Source organism: Camellia sinensis, chromosome 10 (genome assembly GCF_055761805.1).
Source record: "Camellia sinensis isolate YWXY chromosome 10, ASM5576180v1, whole genome shotgun sequence".
In the NCBI taxonomy this organism is placed as follows: domain Eukaryota; kingdom Viridiplantae; phylum Streptophyta; class Magnoliopsida; order Ericales; family Theaceae; genus Camellia; species Camellia sinensis.
Genome location: NC_138970.1, coordinates 187,667,057 through 187,674,655, shown reverse-complemented (window position 1 = coordinate 187,674,655; position 7,599 = coordinate 187,667,057).

Genomic DNA, 7,599 nt, shown 5'->3' with positions numbered 1-7,599 from the left:
ACCGTATTTCGCAAGAAATGGTATGTAAACCCCGTATTTACATATCTGCCACTGTGCAGGAGAATCCGTATAGGTGTTCGAGTGTTCGAACCGTAATGCGCAAGAAATGGTATGTAAACCCCGTATTTACATATCTGCCACTGTGCAGGAGAATCCGTATAGGTGTTCGAGTGTTCGAACCGTATTGCGCAAGAAATGGTATGTAAACCCCGTATTTACATATCTGCCACTGTGCTGGAGAATCCGTATAGGTGTTCGAGTGTTCGAACCGTAATGCGCAAGAAATGGTATGTAAACCCCGTATTTACATATCTGCCACTGTGCAGGAGAATCCGTATAGGTGTTCGAGTGTTCGAACCGTATTGCGCAAGAAATGGTATGTAAACCCCGTATTTACATATCTGCCACTGTGCCGGAGAATCCGTATAGGTGTTCGAGTGTTCGAACCGTATTGCGCAAGAAATGGTATGAAAACCCCGTATTTACATATCTGCCACTGTGCAGGAGAATCCGTATAGGTGTTCGAGTGTTCGAACCGTATTTCGCAAGAAATGGTAAGTAAACCTCATATTTACATATCTGCCACTGTGCTGGAGAATCCGTATAGGTGTTCGAGTGTTCGAACCGTATTGCGCAAGAAATGGTATGTAAACCCCGCATTTACATATCTGCCACTGTGCAGGAGAATCCGTATAGGTGTTCGAGTGTTCGAACCGTAATGCGCAAGAAATGGTATGTAAACCCCGTATTTACATCTCTGCCACTGTGCAGGAGAATCCGTATAGGTGTTCGAGTGTTCGAACCGTATTGCGCAAGAAATGGTACGTAAACCCCGTATTTACATATCTGCCACTGTGCAGGAGAATCCGTATAGGTGTTCGAGTGTTCGAACCGTATTGCGCAAGAAATGGCACGTAAACCTCGTATTTACATATCTGCCACTGTGCAGGAGAATCCGTATAGGTGTTCGAGTGTTCGAACCGTATTGCGCAAGAAATTGTATGTAAACCCCGTATTTACATATCTGCCACTGTGCAGGAGAATCCGTATAGGTGTTCGAGTGTTCGAACCGTATTGCGCAAGAAATGGTACGTAAACCCCGTATTTACATATCTGCCACTGTGCAGGAGAATCCGTATAGGTGTTCGAGTGTTCGAACCGTATTGCGCAAGAAATGGTACGGAAAACCCGTATTTACATATCTGCCACTGCGCAGGAGAATCCGTATAGGTGTTCGAGTGTTCGAACCGTATTGCGCAAGAAATGGTATGTAAACACCGTATTTACATATCTGCCACTCTGCAGGAGAATCCGTATAGGTGTTCGAGTGTTCGAACCGTAATGCGCAAGAAATGGTATGTAAACCCCGTATTTACATATCTGCCACTGTGCAGGAGAATCCGTATAGGTGTTCGAGTGTTCGAACCGTATTGCGCAAGAAATGGTACGTAAACCCCGTATTTACATATCTGCCACTGTGCAGGAGAATCCGTATAGGTGTTCGAGTGTTCGAACCGTAATGCGCAAGAAATGGTATGTAAACCCCGTATTTACATATTTGCCACTCTGCAGGAGAATCCGTATAGGTGTTCGAGTGTTCGAACCGTATTGCGCAAGAAATGGTATGTAAACCCCGTATTTACAAATCTGCCACTGTGCAGGAGAATCCGTATAGGTGTTCGTGTGTTCGAACCGTAATGCGCAAGAAATGGTATGTAAACCCCGTATTTACATATCTGCCACTGTGCAGGAGAATCCGTATAGGTGTTCGAGTGTTCGAACCGTATTGCGCAAGAAATGGTATGTAAACCCCGTATTTACATATCTGCCACTGTGCAGGAGAATCCGTGTAGGTGTTCGAGTGTTCGAACCGTATTGCGCAAGAAATGGTATGTAAACCCCGTATTTACATATCTGCCACTGTGTAGGAGAATCCGTATAGGTGTTCGATTGTTCGAACCGTATTTCGCAAGAAATGGTAAGTAAACCTCCTATTTACATATCTGCCACTGTGCAGGAGAATCAGTATAGGTGTTCGAGTGTTCGAACCGTATTGCGCAAGAAATGGTATGTAAACCCCGTATTTACATATCTGCCACTGTGCAGGAGAATCCGTATAGGTGTTCGAGTGTTCGAACCGTATTGCGCAAGAAATTGTATGTAAACCCCGTATTTACATATCTGCCACTGTGCAGGAGAATCCGTATAGGTGTCCGAGTGTTCGAACCGTATTGCGCAAGAAATGGTACGTAAACCCCGTATTTACATATCTGCCACTGTGCAGGAGAATCCGTATAGGTGTTCGAGTGTTCGAACCGTACTGCAAAAGAAATGGTACTGAAACCCCGTATTTACATATCTGCCACTGCGCAGGAGAATCCGTATAGGTGTTCGAGTGTTCGAACCGTAATGCGCAAGAAATGGTATGTAAACCCCGCATTTACATATCTGCCACTGTGCAGGAGAATCCGTATAGCTTTTCGAGTGTTCGAACCGTATTGCGCAAGAAATGGTATGTAAACCCCGTATTTACATATCTGCCACTGTGCAGGAGAATCCGTATAGGTGTTCGAGTGTTCGAACCGTAATGCGCAAGAAATGGTATGTAAACCCCGTATTTACATATCTGCCACTGTGCAGGAGAATCCGTGTTGGTGTTCGAGTGTTCGAACCGTATTGCGCAAGAAATGGTATGTAAACCCCGTATTTACATATCTGCCACTGTACAGGAGAATCCGTATAGGTGTTCGAGTGTTCGAACCGTATTGCGCAAGAAATGGTATGTAAACCCCGTATTTACATATCTGCCACTGTGTAGGAGAATCCGTATAGGTGTTCGAGTGTTCGAACCGTATTTCGCAAGAAATGGTAAGTAAACCTCATATTTACATATCTGCCACTGTGCAGGAGAATCCGTATAGGTGTTCGAGTGTTCGAATCATATTGCGCAAGAAATTGTATGTAAACCCCGTATTTACATATCTGCCACTGTGCAGGAGAATCCGTATAGGTGTTCGAGTGTTCGAACCGTATTGCGCAAGAAATGGTACGTAAACCCCGTATTTACATATCTGCCACTGTGCAGGAGAATCCGTATAGGTGCTCGAGTGTTTGAACCGTATTGCGCAAGAAATGGTACGGAAAACCCGTATTTACATATCTGCCACTGCGCAGGAGAATCCGTATAGGTGTTCGAGTGTTGGAACCGTAATGCGCAAGAAATGGTATGTAATCCCCGTATTTACATATCTGCCACTGTGCAGGAGAATCCGTATAGGTGTTCGAGTGTTCGAACCGTAATGCGCAAGAAATGGTATGTAAACCCTGTATTTACAAATCTGCCACTGTGCAGGAGAATCCGTATTGGTGTTCGAGTGTTCGAACCGTATTGCGCAAGAAATGGTATGTAAACCCCATATTTACATATCTACCACTGTGCAGGAGAATTCGTATAGGTGTTCGAGTGTTCGAACCGTATTGCGCAAGAAATGGTAAGTAAACCCCGTATTTACATGTGTGCTACTGTGCAGGAGAATCTGTATAGGTGTTCGAGTGTTCGAACCGTATTTCGCAAGAAATGGTAAGTAAACCTCATATTTACATATCTGCCACTGTGCAGGAGAATCCGTATAGGTGTTCGAGTGTTCGAACCGTATTGCGCAAGAAATGGTATGTAAACCCCGTATTTACATATCTGCCACTGTGCAGGAGAATCCGTATAGGTGTTCGAATGTTCGAACCGTATTGCGCAAGAAATGGTATGTAAACCCCGTATTTACATATCTGCCACTGTGCAGGAGAATCCGTATAGGTGTTCGAGTGTTCGAACCGTATTGCGCAAGAAATGGTATGTAAACCCCGTATTTACATATCTGCCACTGTGCAGGAGAATCCGTATAGGCGTTCGAGTGTTCGAACCGTATTGCGCAAGAAATGGTACGTCAACCCCGTATTTACATATCTGCCACTATGCAGGAGAATCCGTATAGGTGTTCGAGTGTTCGAACCGTATTGCAAAAGAAATGGTACGGAAACCCCGTATTTATATATCTGCCACTGCGTTGGAGAATCCGTATAGGTGTTCGAGTGTTCGAACCGTAATGCGCAAGAAATGGTATGTCAACCCCGTATTTACATATCTGCCACTGTGCAGGAGAATCCGTATAGGTGTTCGAGTGTTCGAACCGTAATGCGCAAGAAATGGTATGTAAACCCCGCATTTACATATCTGCCACTGTGCGGGAGAATCCGTATAGGTTTTCGAGTGTTCGAACCGTATTGCGCAAGAAATGGTATGTAAACCCCGTATTTACATATCTGCCACTGTGCAGGAGAATCCGTATAGGTGTTCGAGTGTTCGAACCGTATTGCGCAAGAAATGGTATGTAAATCCCGTATTTACATATCTGCCACTGTGCAGGAGAATCCGTATAGGTGTTCGAGTGTTCGAACCGTATTGCGCAAGAAATGGTACGGAAAACCCGTATTTACATAACTGCCACTGCGCAGGAGAATCCGTATAGGTGTTCGAGTGTTCGAACCGTAATGCGCAAGAAATGGTATGTAAACCCCGTATTTACATATCTGCCACTGTGCAGGAGAATCCGTATAGGTGTTCGAGTGTTCGAACCGTAATGCGCAAGAAATGGTATGTAAACCCCGTATTTACATATCTGCCACTGTGCAGGAGAATCCGTATAGGTGTTCGAGTGTTCGAACCGTATTGCACAAGAAATGGTATGTAAACCCCGTATTTACATATCTGCCACTGTGTAGGAGAATCCGTATAGGTGTTCGAGTGTTCGAACCGTATTTCGCAAGAAATGGTAAGTAAACCTCATATTTACATATCTGCCACTGTGCAGGAGAATCCGTATAGGTGTTCGAGTGTTCGAACCGTATTGCGCAAGAAATGGTATGTAAACCCCGTATTTACATATCTGCCACTGTGCAGGAGAATCCGTATAGGTGTTCGAGTGTTCGAACCGTATTGCGCAAGAAATTGTATGTAAAGCCCGTATTTACATATCTGCCACTGTGCAGGAGAATCCGTATAGGTGTTCGAGTGTTCGAACCGTATTGCGCAAGAAATGGTACGTAAACCCCGTATTTACATATCTGCCACTGTGCAGGAGAATCCGTATAGGTGTTCGAGTGTTCGAACCGTATTGCAAAAGAAATGGTACTGAAACCCCGTATTTACTTATCTGCCACTGCGCAGGAGAATCCGTATAGGTGTTCGAGTTTTCGAACCGTAATGCGCAAGAAATGGTATGTAAACCCCGTATTTACATATCTGCCACTGTGCAAGAGAATCCGTATAGGTGTTCGAGTGTTCGAACCGTAATGCGCAAGAAATGGTATGTAAACCCCGCATTTACATATCTGCCACTGTGCAGGAGAATCCGTATAGGTTTTCGAGTGTTCGAACCGTATTGCGCAAGAAATGGTATGTAAACCCCGTATTTATATATCTGCCACTGTGCAGGAGAATCCGTATAGGTGTTCGAGTGTTCGAACCGTAATGCGCAAAAATGGTATGTAAACCCCGTATTTACATATCTGCCACTGTGCAGGAGAATCCGTGTAGGTGTTCGAGTGTTCGAACCGTATTGCGCAAGAAATGGTATGTAAACCCCGTATTTACATATCTGCCACTGTGCAGGAGAATCCGTATAGGTGTTCGAGTGTTCGAACCGTATTGCGCAAGAAATGGTATGTAAACCCCGTATTTACATATCTGCCACTGTGTAGGAGAATCCGTATAGGTGTTCGAGTGTTCGAACCGTATTTCGCAAGAAATGGTAAGTAAACCTCATATTTACATATCTGCCACTGTGCAGGAGAATCCGTATAGGTGTTCGAGTGTTCGAACCGTATTGCGCAAGAAATGGTATGTAAACCCCGTATTTACATATCTGCCACTGTGCAGGAGAATCCGTATAGGTGTTCGAGTGTTCGAACCGTATTGCGCAAGAAATTGTATGTAAACCCCGTATTTACATATCTGCCACTGTGCAGGAGAATCCGTATAGGTGTTCGAGTGTTCGAACCGTATTGCGCAAGAAATGGTACGTAAACCCCGTATTTACATATCTGCCACTGTGCAGGAGAATCCGTATAGGTGTTCGAGTGTTCGAACCGTATTGCGCAAGAAATGGTACGGAAAACCCGTATTTACATATCTGCCACTGCGCAGGAGAATCCGTATAGGTGTTCGAGTGTTCGAACCGTAATGCGCAAGAAATGGTATGTAATCCCCGTATTTACATATCTGCCACTGTGCAGGAGAATCCGTATAGGTGTTCGAGTGTTCGAACCGTAATGCGCAAGAAATGGTATGTAAACCCTGTATTTACATATCTGCCACTGTGCAGGAGAATCCGTATAGGTGTCCGAGTGTTCGAACCGTATTGCGCAAGAAATGATATGTAAACCCCATATTTACATATCTGCCACTGTGCAGGAGAATCCGTATAGGTGTTCGAGTGTTCGAACCGTATTGCGCAAGAAATGGTAAGTAAACCCCGTATTTACATGTCTGCACTGTGCAGGAGAATCTGTATAGGTGTTCGAGTGTTCGAACCGTATTTCGCAAGAAATGGTAAGTAAACCTCATATTTACATATTTGCCACTGTGCAGGAGAATCCGTATAGGTGTTCGAGTGTTCGAACCGTATTGCGCAAGAAATGGTACGTAAACCCCGTATTTACATATCTGCCACTGTGCAGGAGAATCCGTATAGGTGTTCGAATGTTCGAACCGTATTGCGCAAGAAATGGTATGTAAACCCCGTATTTACATATCTGCCACTGTGCAGGAGAATCCGTATAGGTGTTCGAGTGTTCGAACCGTATTGCGCAAGAAATGGTACGTCAACCCCGTATTTACATATCTGCCACAATGCAGGAGAATCCGTATAGGTGTTCGAGTGTTCGAACCGTATTGCAAAAGAAATGGTACGGAAACCCCGTATTTACATATCTGCCACTGCGCTGGAGAATCCGTATAGGTGTTCGAGTGTTCGAACCGTAATGCGCAAGAAATGGTATGTCAACCCCGTATTTACATATCTGCCACTGTGCAGGAGAATCCGTATAGGTGTTCGAGTGTTCGAACCGTAATGCGCAAGAAATGGTATGTAAACCCCGCATTTACATATCTGCCACAGTGCGGGAGAATCCGTATAGGTTTTCGAGTGTTCGAACCGTATTGCGCAAGAAATGGTATGTAAACCCCGTATTTACATATCTGCCACTGTGTAGGAGAATCCGTATAGGTGTTCGAGTGTTCGAACCGTATTTCGCAAGAAATGGTAAGTAAACCTCATATTTACATATCTGCCACTGTGCAGGAGAATCCGTATAGGCGTTCGAGTGTTCGAACCGTATTGCCCAAGAAATGGTACGTCAACCCCGTATTTACATATCTGCCACTATGCAGGAGAATCCGTATAGGTGTTCGAGTGTTCGAACCGTATTGCAAAAGAAATGGTACGGAAACCCCGTATTTACATATCTGCCACTGCGTTGGAGAATCCGTATAGGTGTTCGAGTGTTCGAACCGTAATGCGCAAGAAATGGTATGTCAACCCCGTA